At 39.3% G+C, this 10932-nt stretch overlaps 21 pseudogenes; all 21 read left to right on the top strand.

The window, feature by feature from the left end:
• Positions 1-239: 239 nt before the first annotated feature.
• On the top strand, positions 240-359 carry LOC122338293 (annotated as a pseudogene).
• A 662-nt stretch (positions 360-1021) lies between these two features.
• LOC122338290 lies at positions 1022-1138 on the top strand (annotated as a pseudogene).
• Positions 1139-1412: 274 nt separating this feature from the next.
• On the top strand, positions 1413-1531 carry LOC122338263 (annotated as a pseudogene).
• A 274-nt stretch (positions 1532-1805) lies between these two features.
• Positions 1806-1922, top strand: LOC122338278 (annotated as a pseudogene).
• Positions 1923-2190: 268 nt separating this feature from the next.
• LOC122338299 lies at positions 2191-2307 on the top strand (annotated as a pseudogene).
• Positions 2308-3744: 1437 nt separating this feature from the next.
• LOC122338274 lies at positions 3745-3863 on the top strand (annotated as a pseudogene).
• A 269-nt stretch (positions 3864-4132) lies between these two features.
• LOC122338264 lies at positions 4133-4251 on the top strand (annotated as a pseudogene).
• A 273-nt stretch (positions 4252-4524) lies between these two features.
• Positions 4525-4641, top strand: LOC122338254 (annotated as a pseudogene).
• A 276-nt stretch (positions 4642-4917) lies between these two features.
• LOC122338266 lies at positions 4918-5036 on the top strand (annotated as a pseudogene).
• Positions 5037-5310: 274 nt separating this feature from the next.
• LOC122338300 lies at positions 5311-5429 on the top strand (annotated as a pseudogene).
• Positions 5430-5697: 268 nt separating this feature from the next.
• On the top strand, positions 5698-5816 carry LOC122338265 (annotated as a pseudogene).
• Positions 5817-6090: 274 nt separating this feature from the next.
• LOC122338296 lies at positions 6091-6208 on the top strand (annotated as a pseudogene).
• A 268-nt stretch (positions 6209-6476) lies between these two features.
• LOC122338291 lies at positions 6477-6596 on the top strand (annotated as a pseudogene).
• Positions 6597-6868: 272 nt separating this feature from the next.
• LOC122338256 lies at positions 6869-6987 on the top strand (annotated as a pseudogene).
• A 667-nt stretch (positions 6988-7654) lies between these two features.
• Positions 7655-7773, top strand: LOC122338262 (annotated as a pseudogene).
• Positions 7774-8043: 270 nt separating this feature from the next.
• On the top strand, positions 8044-8160 carry LOC122338292 (annotated as a pseudogene).
• Positions 8161-8433: 273 nt separating this feature from the next.
• Positions 8434-8552, top strand: LOC122338284 (annotated as a pseudogene).
• A 656-nt stretch (positions 8553-9208) lies between these two features.
• Positions 9209-9327, top strand: LOC122338275 (annotated as a pseudogene).
• A 274-nt stretch (positions 9328-9601) lies between these two features.
• Positions 9602-9720, top strand: LOC122338253 (annotated as a pseudogene).
• Positions 9721-9995: 275 nt separating this feature from the next.
• Positions 9996-10112, top strand: LOC122338288 (annotated as a pseudogene).
• A 655-nt stretch (positions 10113-10767) lies between these two features.
• LOC122338273 lies at positions 10768-10886 on the top strand (annotated as a pseudogene).
• Positions 10887-10932: the final 46 nt, after the last annotated feature.

Here is a 10932-nt window from a genome sequence, read left to right as displayed (position 1 = left end):
GGCCCTTAGTGTGGCCAAAGTTTGACCAGCTCTTTGCTTTCCTTACTGCTTATTTAATTCAATTGCCTTTAAAGTAGCTGTTCTTTAAACAGAGTTTGACTGTTTTTAACTACTTAACTAATGCTCTTATCTTTAATGTAGCTCATTTTGAAGTATTTTTTTGTATTTCATTCATTACTTATCTAGTATAATGGCACTTAGTGTGCCTCACCTTAAAATAGGGGCTTTTGCAGCAGCTTTCGCACGGCCATCCCACCCTGTTCACGCCTGATCTCGCCTGATCTCAGAAGCTAAGCAGAGTTGGGCCTAGTTAGTACTTGGATGGGAGACTGCCTAGGAAATACCAGGTGCTGTAAGTTTTTGAGTTTTTTCACTACTTATCTAATACACTGGTCTCTTAGTGTGGCCAAAGTTTGACCAGCTCTTTGCTTTCCTTACTGCTTATTTAATTCAATTGCCTTTAAAGTAGCTGTTCTTTAAACAGAGTTTGACTGTTTTTAACTACTTAACTAATGCTCTTATCTTTAATGTAGCTCATTTTGAAGTATTTTTTGTATTTCATTCATTACTTATCTAGTATAATGGCACTTAGTGTGCCTCACCTTAAAATAGGGCTTTTTGCAGCAGCTTTCGCCACGGCCATACCACCTCTGTTCACGCCTGATCTCGCCTGATCTCAGAAGCTACAGAGTTGGGCCTAGTTAGTACTTGGATGGGAGACTGCCTAGGAATACCAGGTGCTGTAAGTTTTGAGTTTTTTCACTACTTATCTAATACACTGGCCCTTAGTGTGGCCAAAGTTTGACCAGCTCTTTGCTTTCCTTACTGCTTATTTAATTCAATTGCCTTTAAAGTAGCTGTTCTTTAAACAGAGTTTGACTGTTTTTAACTACTTAACTAATGCTCTTATCTTTAATGTAGCTCATTTTGAAGTATTTTTTTGTATTTCATTCATTACTTATCTAGTATAATGGCACTTAGTGTGCCTCACCTTAAAATAGGGGCTTTTGCAGCAGCTTTCGCTTACGGCCATCCCACCCTGTTCACGCCTGATCTCGCCTGATCTCAGAAGCTACAGAGTTGGGCCTAGTTAGTACTTGGATGGGAGACTGCCTAGGAATACCAGGTGCTGTAAGTTTTTGAGTTTTTTCACTACTTATCTAATACACTGGCCCTTAGTGTGGCCAAAGTTTGACCAGCTCTTTGCTTTCCTTACTGCTTATTTAATTCAATTGCCTTTAAAGTAGCTGTTCTTTAAACAGAGTTTGACTGTTTTTAACTACTTAACTAATGCTCTTATCTTTAATGTAGCTCATTTTGAAGTATTTTTTTGTATTTCATTCATTACTTATCTAGTATAATGGCACTTAGTGTGCCTCACCTTAAAAATAGGGGCTTTTGCAGCAGCTTTCGCTTACGGCCATCCCACCCTGTTCACGCCTGATCTCGCCTGATCTCAGAAGCTAAGCAGAGTTGGGCCTAGTTAGTACTTGGATGGGAGACTGCCTAGGAATACCAGGTGCTGTAAGTTTTTGAGTTTTTTCACTACTTATCTAATACACTGGCCCTTAGTGTGGCCAAAGTTTGACCAGCTCTTTGCTTTCCTTACTGCTTATTTAATTCAATTGCCTTTAAAGTAGCTGTTCTTTAAACAGAGTTTGACTGTTTTTAACTACTTAACTAATGCTCTTATCTTTAATGTAGCTCATTTTGAAGTATTTTTTTGTATTTCATTCATTACTTATCTAGTATAATGGCACTTAGTGTGCCTCACCTTAAAATAGGGGCTTTTTGCAGCAGCTTTCGCTTACGGCCATACCACCCTGTTCACGCCTGATCTCGCCTGATCTCAGAAGCTACAGAGTTGGGCCTAGTTAGTACTTGGATGGGAGACTGCCTAGGAATACCAGGTGCTGTAAGTTTTGAGTTTTTTCACTACTTATCTAATACACTGGCCCTTAGTGTGGCCAAAGTTTGACCAGCTCTTTGCTTTCCTTACTGCTTATTTAATTCAATTGCCTTTAAAGTAGCTGTTCTTTAAACAGAGTTTGACTGTTTTTAACTACTTAACTAATGCTCTTATCTTTAATGTAGCTCATTTTGAAGTATTTTTTGTATTTCATTCATTACTTATCTAGTATAATGGCACTTAGTGTGCCTCACCTTAAAATAGGGGCTTTTTGCAGCAGCTTTCACGGCCATACCACCCTGTTCACGCCTGATCTCGCCTGATCTCAGAAGCTACAGAGTTGGGCCTAGTTAGTACTTGGATGGGAGACTGCCTAGGAATACCAGGTGCTGTAAGTTTTGAGTTTTTTCACTACTTATCTAATACACTGGCCCTTAGTGTGGCCAAAGTTTGACCAGCTCTGCTTTCCTTACTGCTTATTTAATTCAATTGCCTTTTAAAGTAGCTGTTCTTTAAACAGAGTTTGACTGTTTTTAACTACTTAACTAATGCTCTTATCTTTAATGTAGCTCATTTTGAAGTATTTTTTGTATTTCATTCATTACTTATCTAGTATAATGGCACTTAGTGTGCCTCACCTTAAAATAGGGGCTTTTTGCAGCAGCTTTCGCACGGCCATCCCACCCTGTTCACGCCTGATCTCGCCTGATCTCAGAAGCTACAGAGTTGGGCCTAGTTAGTACTTGGATGGGAGACTGCCTAGGAATACCAGGTGCTGTAAGTTTTTGAGTTTTTTCACTACTTATCTAATACACTGGCCCTTAGTGTGGCCAAAGTTTGACCAGCTCTTTGCTTTCCTTTACTGCTTATTTAATTCAATTGCCTTTAAAGTAGCTGTTCTTTAAACAGAGTTTGACTGTTTTTAACTACTTAACTAATGCTCTTATCTTTAATGTAGCTCATTTTGAAGTATTTTTTGTATTTCATTCATTACTTATCTAGTATAATGGCACTTAGTGTGCCTCACCTTAAAATAGGGGCTTTTTGCAGCAGCTTTCTGCCACGCCATCCCACCCTGTTCACGCCTGATCTCGCCTGATCTCAGAAGCTAAGCAGAGTTGGGCCTAGTTAGTACTTGGATGGGAGACTGCCTAGGAATACCAGGTGCTGTAAGTTTTTGAGTTTTTTCACTACTTATCTAATACACTGGCCCTTAGTGTGGCCAAAGTTTGACCAGCTCTTTGCTTTCCTTACTGCTTATTTAATTCAATTGCCTTTAAAGTAGCTGTTCTTTAAACAGAGTTTGACTGTTTTTAACTACTTAACTAATGCTCTTATCTTTAATGTAGCTCATTTTGAAGTATTTTTTGTATTTCATTCATTACTTATCTAGTATAATGGCACTTAGTGTGCCTCACCTTAAAATAGGGGCTTTTTGCAGCAGCTTTCGCACGGCCATCCCACCCTGTTCACGCCTGATCTCGCCTGATCTCAGAAGCTACAGAGTTGGGCCTAGTTAGTACTTGGATGGGAGACTGCCTAGGAATACCAGGTGCTGTAAGTTTTGAGTTTTTTCACTACTTATCTAATACACTGGCCCTTAGTGTGGCCAAAGTTTGACCAGCTCTTTGCTTTCCCTTACTGCTTATTTAATTCAATTGCCTTTAAAGTAGCTGTTCTTTAAACAGAGTTTGACTGTTTTTAACTACTTAACTAATGCTCTTATCTTTAATGTAGCTCATTTTGAAGTATTTTTTGTATTTCATTCATTACTTATCTAGTATAATGGCACTTAGTGTGCCTCACCTTAAAATAGGGGCTTTTTGCAGCAGCTTTCGCACGGCCATACCACCCTGTTCACGCCTGATCTCGCCTGATCTCAGAAGCTAAGCAGAGTTGGGCCTAGTTAGTACTTGGATGGGAGACTGCCTAGGAATACCAGGTGCTGTAAGTTTTGAGTTTTTTCACTACTTATCTAATACACTGGCCCTTAGTGTGGCCAAAGTTTGACCAGCTCTTTGCTTTCCTTACTGCTTATTTAATTCAATTGCCTTTAAAGTAGCTGTTCTTTAAACAGAGTTTGACTGTTTTTAACTACTTAACTAATGCTCTTATCTTTAATGTAGCTCATTTTGAAGTATTTTTTGTATTTCATTCATTACTTATCTAGTATAATGGCACTTAGTGTGCCTCACCTTAAAATAGGGGCTTTTGCAGCAGCTTTCTTACGGCCATCCCACCCTGTTCACGCCTGATCTCGCCTGATCTCAGAAGCTAAGCAGAGTTGGGCCTAGTTAGTACTTGGATGGGAGACTGCCTAGGAATACCAGGTGCTGTAAGTTTTTGAGTTTTTTCACTACTTATCTAATACACTGGCCTCTTAGTGTGGCCAAAGTTTGACCAGCTCTTTGCTTTCCTTACTGCTTATTTAATTCAATTGCCTTTAAAGTAGCTGTTCTTTAAACAGAGTTTGACTGTTTTTAACTACTTAACTAATGCTCTTATCTTTAATGTAGCTCATTTTGAAGTATTTTTTGTATTTCATTCATTACTTATCTAGTATAATGGCACTTAGTGTGCCTCACCTTAAAATAGGGGCTTTTTGCAGCAGCTTTCGCTACGGCCATACCACCCTGTTCACGCCTGATCTCGCCTGATCTCAGAAGCTACAGAGTTGGGCCTAGTTAGTACTTGGATGGGAGACTGCCTAGGAATACCAGGTGCTGTAAGTTTTTGAGTTTTTTCACTACTTATCTAATACACTGGCCCTTAGTGTGGCCAAAGTTTGACCAGCTCTTTGCTTTCCTTTACTGCTTATTTAATTCAATTGCCTTTAAAGTAGCTGTTCTTTAAACAGAGTTTGACTGTTTTTAACTACTTAACTAATGCTCTTATCTTTAATGTAGCTCATTTTGAAGTATTTTTTTGTATTTCATTCATTACTTATCTAGTATAATGGCACTTAGTGTGCCTCACCTTAAAATAGGGGGCTTTTTGCAGCAGCTTTCGCTTACGGCCATCCCACCCTGTTCACGCCTGATCTCGTCTGATCTCAGAAGCTAAGCAGAGTTGGGCCTAGTTAGTACTTGGATGGGAGACTGCCTAGGAATACCAGGTGCTGTAAGTTTTTGAGTTTTTTCACTACTTATCTAATACACTGGCCCTTAGTGTGGCCAAAGTTTGACCAGCTCTTTGCTTTCCTTACTGCTTATTTAATTCAATTGCCTTTAAAGTAGCTGTTCTTTAAACAGAGTTTGACTGTTTTTAACTACTTAACTAATGCTCTTATCTTTAATGTAGCTCATTTTGAAGTATTTTTTGTATTTCATTCATTACTTATCTAGTATAATGGCACTTAGTGTGCCTCACCTTAAAAATAGGGGCTTTTTGCAGCAGCTTTCGCTTACGGCCATACCACCCTGTTCACGCCTGATCTCGCCTGATCTCAGAAGCTAAGCAGAGTTGGGCCTAGTTAGTACTTGGATGGGAGACTGCCTAGGAATACCAGGTGCTGTAAGTTTTGAGTTTTTTCACTACTTATCTAATACACTGGCCCTTAGTGTGGCCAAAGTTTGACCAGCTCTTTGCTTTCCTTACTGCTTATTTAATTCAATTGCCTTTAAAGTAGCTGTTCTTTAAACAGAGTTTGACTGTTTTTAACTACTTAACTAATGCTCTTATCTTTAATGTAGCTCATTTTGAAGTATTTTTTTGTATTTCATTCATTACTTATCTAGTATAATGGCACTTAGTGTGCCTCACCTTAAAATAGGGGCTTTTGCAGCAGCTTTCACGGCCATACCACCCTGTTCACGCCTGATCTCGCCTGATCTCAGAAGCTAAGCAGAGTTGGGCCTAGTTAGTACTTGGATGGGAGACTGCCTAGGAATACCAGGTGCTGTAAGTTTTGAGTTTTTTCACTACTTATCTAATACACTGGCCCTTAGTGTGGCCAAAGTTTGACCAGCTCTTTGCTTTCCCTTACTGCTTATTTAATTCAATTGCCTTTAAAGTAGCTGTTCTTTAAACAGAGTTTGACTGTTTTTAACTACTTAACTAATGCTCTTATCTTTAATGTAGCTCATTTTGAAGTATTTTTTTGTATTTCATTCATTACTTATCTAGTATAATGGCACTTAGTGTGCCTCACCTTAAAATAGGGGCTTTTTGCAGCAGCTTTCGCTTACGGCCATACCCACCCTGTTCACGCCTGATCTCGCCTGATCTCAGAAGCTACAGAGTTGGGCCTAGTTAGTACTTGGATGGGAGACTGCCTAGGAATACCAGGTGCTGTAAGTTTTTGAGTTTTTTCACTACTTATCTAATACACTGGCCCTTAGTGTGGCCAAAGTTTGACCAGCTCTTGCTTTCCTTACTGCTTATTTAATTCAATTGCCTTTAAAGTAGCTGTTCTTTAAACAGAGTTTGACTGTTTTTAACTACTTAACTAATGCTCTTATCTTTAATGTAGCTCATTTTGAAGTATTTTTTGTATTTCATTCATTACTTATCTAGTATAATGGCACTTAGTGTGCCTCACCTTAAAAATAGGGGCTTTTGCAGCTTTCGCTACGGCCATACCACACCTGTTCACGCCTGATCTCGCCTGATCTCAGAAGCTAAGCAGAGTTGGGCCTAGTTAGTACTTGGATGGGAGACTGCCTAGGAATACCAGGTGCTGTAAGTTTTTGAGTTTTTTCACTACTTATCTAATACACTGGCCCTTAGTGTGGCCAAAGTTTGACCAGCTCTTTGCTTTCCTTTACTGCTTATTTAATTCAATTGCCTTTAAAGTAGCTGTTCTTTAAACAGAGTTTGACTGTTTTTAACTACTTAACTAATGCTCTTATCTTTAATGTAGCTCATTTTGAAGTATTTTTTTGTATTTCATTCATTACTTATCTAGTATAATGGCACTTAGTGTGCCTCACCTTAAAATAGGGGCTTTTGCAGCAGCTTTCTTACGGCCATACCACCCTGTTCACGCCTGATCTCGCCTGATCTCAGAAGCTAAGCAGAGTTGGGCCTAGTTAGTACTTGGATGGGAGACTGCCTAGGAATACCAGGTGCTGTAAGTTTTGAGTTTTTTCACTACTTATCTAATACACTGGCCCTTAGTGTGGCCAAAGTTTGACCAGCTCTTTGCTTTCCCTTACTGCTTATTTAATTCAATTGCCTTTAAAGTAGCTGTTCTTTAAACAGAGTTTGACTGTTTTTAACTACTTAACTAATGCTCTTATCTTTAATGTAGCTCATTTTGAAGTATTTTTTTGTATTTCATTCATTACTTATCTAGTATAATGGCACTTAGTGTGCCTCACCTTAAAATAGGGGCTTTTTGCAGCAGCTTTCGCACGGCCATACCACACCCTGTTCACGCCTGATCTCGCCTGATCTCAGAAGCTACAGAGTTGGGCCTAGTTAGTACTTGGATGGGAGACTGCCTAGGAATACCAGGTGCTGTAAGTTTTTGAGTTTTTTCACTACTTATCTAATACACTGGCCCTTTAGTGTGGCCAAAGTTTGACCAGCTCTTTGCTTTCCTTTACTGCTTATTTAATTCAATTGCCTTTAAAGTAGCTGTTCTTCTTAAACAGAGTTTGACTGTTTTTAACTACTTAACTAATGCTCTTATCTTTAATGTAGCTCATTTTGAAGTATTTTTTGTATTTCATTCATTACTTATCTAGTATAATGGCACTTAGTGTGCCTCACCTTAAAATAGGGGCTTTTGCAGCAGCTTTCGCTTACGGCCATCCCACCCTGTTCACGCCTGATCTCGCCTGATCTCAGAAGCTAAGCAGAGTTGGGCCTAGTTAGTACTTGGATGGGAGACTGCCTAGGAATACCAGGTGCTGTAAGTTTTGAGTTTTTTCACTACTTATCTAATACACTGGCCCTTAGTGTGGCCAAAGTTTGACCAGCTCTTTGCTTTCCTTTACTGCTTATTTAATTCAATTGCCTTTAAAGTAGCTGTTCTTTAAACAGAGTTTGACTGTTTTTAACTACTTAACTAATGCTCTTACTTTAATGTAGCTCATTTTGAAGTATTTTTTGTATTTCATTCATTACTTATCTAGTATAATGGCACTTAGTGTGCCTCACCTTAAAATAGGGGCTTTTTGCAGCAGCTTTCTTACGGCCATCCCACCCTGTTCACGCCTGATCTCGCCTGATCTCAGAAGCTACAGAGTTGGGCCTAGTTAGTACTTGGATGGGAGACTGCCTAGGAATACCAGGTGCTGTAAGTTTTTGAGTTTTTTCACTACTTATCTAATACACTGGCCCTTAGTGTGGCCAAAGTTTGACCAGCTCTTTGCTTTCCTTTACTGCTTATTTAATTCAATTGCCTTTAAAGTAGCTGTTCTTTAAACAGAGTTTGACTGTTTTTAACTACTTAACTAATGCTCTTATCTTTAATGTAGCTCATTTTGAAGTATTTTTTTGTATTTCATTCATTACTTATCTAGTATAATGGCACTTAGTGTGCCTCACCTTAAAATAGGGGCTTTTTGCAGCAGCTTTCGCACGGCCATCCCACCCTGTTCACGCCTGATCTCGCCTGATCTCAGAAGCTAAGCAGAGTTGGGCCTAGTTAGTACTTGGATGGGAGACTGCCTAGGAATACCAGGTGCTGTAAGTTTTGAGTTTTTTCACTACTTATCTAATACACTGGCCCTTAGTGTGGCCAAAGTTTGACCAGCTCTTTGCTTTCCCTTACTGCTTATTTAATTCAATTGCCTTTAAAGTAGCTGTTCTTTAAACAGAGTTTGACTGTTTTTAACTACTTAACTAATGCTCTTATCTTTAATGTAGCTCATTTTGAAGTATTTTTTTGTATTTCATTCATTACTTATCTAGTATAATGGCACTTAGTGTGCCTCACCTTAAAATAGGGGCTTTTTGCAGCAGCTTTCGCACGGCCATCCCACCCTGTTCACGCCTGATCTCGCCTGATCTCAGAAGCTACAGAGTTGGGCCTAGTTAGTACTTGGATGGGAGACTGCCTAGGAATACCAGGTGCTGTAAGTTTTGAGTTTTTTCACTACTTATCTAATACACTGGCCCTTAGTGTGGCCAAAGTTTGACCAGCTCTTTGCTTTCCTTACTGCTTATTTAATTCAATTGCCTTTAAAGTAGCTGTTCTTTAAACAGAGTTTGACTGTTTTTAACTACTTAACTAATGCTCTTATCTTTAATGTAGCTCATTTTGAAGTATTTTTTGTATTTCATTCATTACTTATCTAGTATAATGGCACTTAGTGTGCCTCACCTTAAAATAGGGGCTTTTGCAGCAGCTTTCACGGCCATCCCACCCTGTTCACGCCTGATCTCGCCTGATCTCAGAAGCTAAGCAGAGTTGGGCCTAGTTAGTACTTGGATGGGAGACTGCCTAGGAATACCAGGTGCTGTAAGTTTTTGAGTTTTTTCACTACTTATCTAATACACTGGCCCTTAGTGTGGCCAAAGTTTGACCAGCTCTTTGCTTTCCTTACTGCTTATTTAATTCAATTGCCTTTAAAGTAGCTGTTCTTTAAACAGAGTTTGACTGTTTTTAACTACTTAACTAATGCTCTTATCTTTAATGTAGCTCATTTTGAAGTATTTTTTGTATTTCATTCATTACTTATCTAGTATAATGGCACTTAGTGTGCCTCACCTTAAAATAGGGGGCTTTTTGCAGCAGCTTTCGCTTACGGCCATCCCACCCTGTTCACGCCTGATCTCGTCTGATCTCAGAAGCTAAGCAGAGTTGGGCCTAGTTAGTACTTGGATGGGAGACTGCCTAGGAATACCAGGTGCTGTAAGTTTTTGAGTTTTTTCACTACTTATCTAATACACTGGCCCTTAGTGTGGCCAAAGTTTGACCAGCTCTTTGCTTTCCTTACTGCTTATTTAATTCAATTGCCTTTAAAGTAGCTGTTCTTTAAACAGAGTTTGACTGTTTTTAACTACTTAACTAATGCTCTTATCTTTAATGTAGCTCATTTTGAAGTATTTTTTTGTATTTCATTCATTACTTATCTAGTATAATGGCACTTAGTGTGCCTCACCTTAAAATAGGGGGCTTTTTGCAGCAGCTTTCGCTTACGGCCATCCCACCCTGTTCACGCCTGATCTCGCCTGATCTCAGAAGCTACAGAGTTGGGCCTAGTTAGTACTTGGATGGGAGACTGCCTAGGAATACCAGGTGCTGTAAGTTTTGAGTTTTTTCACTACTTATCTAATACACTGGCCTTAGTGTGGCCAAAGTTTGACCAGCTCTTTGCTTTCCTTTACTGCTTATTTAATTCAATTGCCTTTAAAGTAGCTGTTCTTTAAACAGAGTTTGACTGTTTTTAACTACTTAACTAATGCTCTTATCTTTAATGTAGCTCATTTTGAAGTATTTTTTTGTATTTCATTCATTACTTATCTAGTATAATGGCACTTAGTGTGCCTCACCTTAAAATAGGGGCTTTTGCAGCAGCTGCACGGCCATCCCACCCTGTTCACGCCTGATCTCGCCTGATCTCAGAAGCTACAGAGTTGGGCCTAGTTAGTACTTGGATGGGAGACTGCCTAGGAATACCAGGTGCTGTAAGTTTTTGAGTTTTTTCACTACTTATCTAATACACTGGCCCTTAGTGTGGCCAAAGTTTGACCAGCTCTTTGCTTTCCTTACTGCTTATTTAATTCAATTGCCTTTAAAGTAGCTGTTCTTTAAACAGAGTTTGACTGTTTTTAACTACTTAACTAATGCTCTTATCTTTAATGTAGCTCATTTTGAAGTATTTTTTTGTATTTCATTCATTACTTATCTAGTATAATGGCACTTAGTGTGCCTCACCTTAAAAGGGGGGCTTTTGCAGCAGCTTTCGCACGGCCATACCACCCTGTTCACGCCTGATCTCGCCTGATCTCAGAAGCTAAGCAGAGTTGGGCCTAGTTAGTACTTGGATGGGAGACTGCCTAGGAATACCAGGTGCTGTAAGTTTTGAGTTTTTCACTACTTATCTAATACACTGGCCCTTAGTGTGGCC

The sequence above is a fragment of the Puntigrus tetrazona genome, unplaced genomic scaffold (assembly GCF_018831695.1).
Source record: "Puntigrus tetrazona isolate hp1 unplaced genomic scaffold, ASM1883169v1 S000000982, whole genome shotgun sequence".
NCBI lineage: Eukaryota > Metazoa > Chordata > Actinopteri > Cypriniformes > Cyprinidae > Puntigrus > Puntigrus tetrazona.
This window is presented reverse-complemented; position numbering and strand designations above follow the sequence as displayed.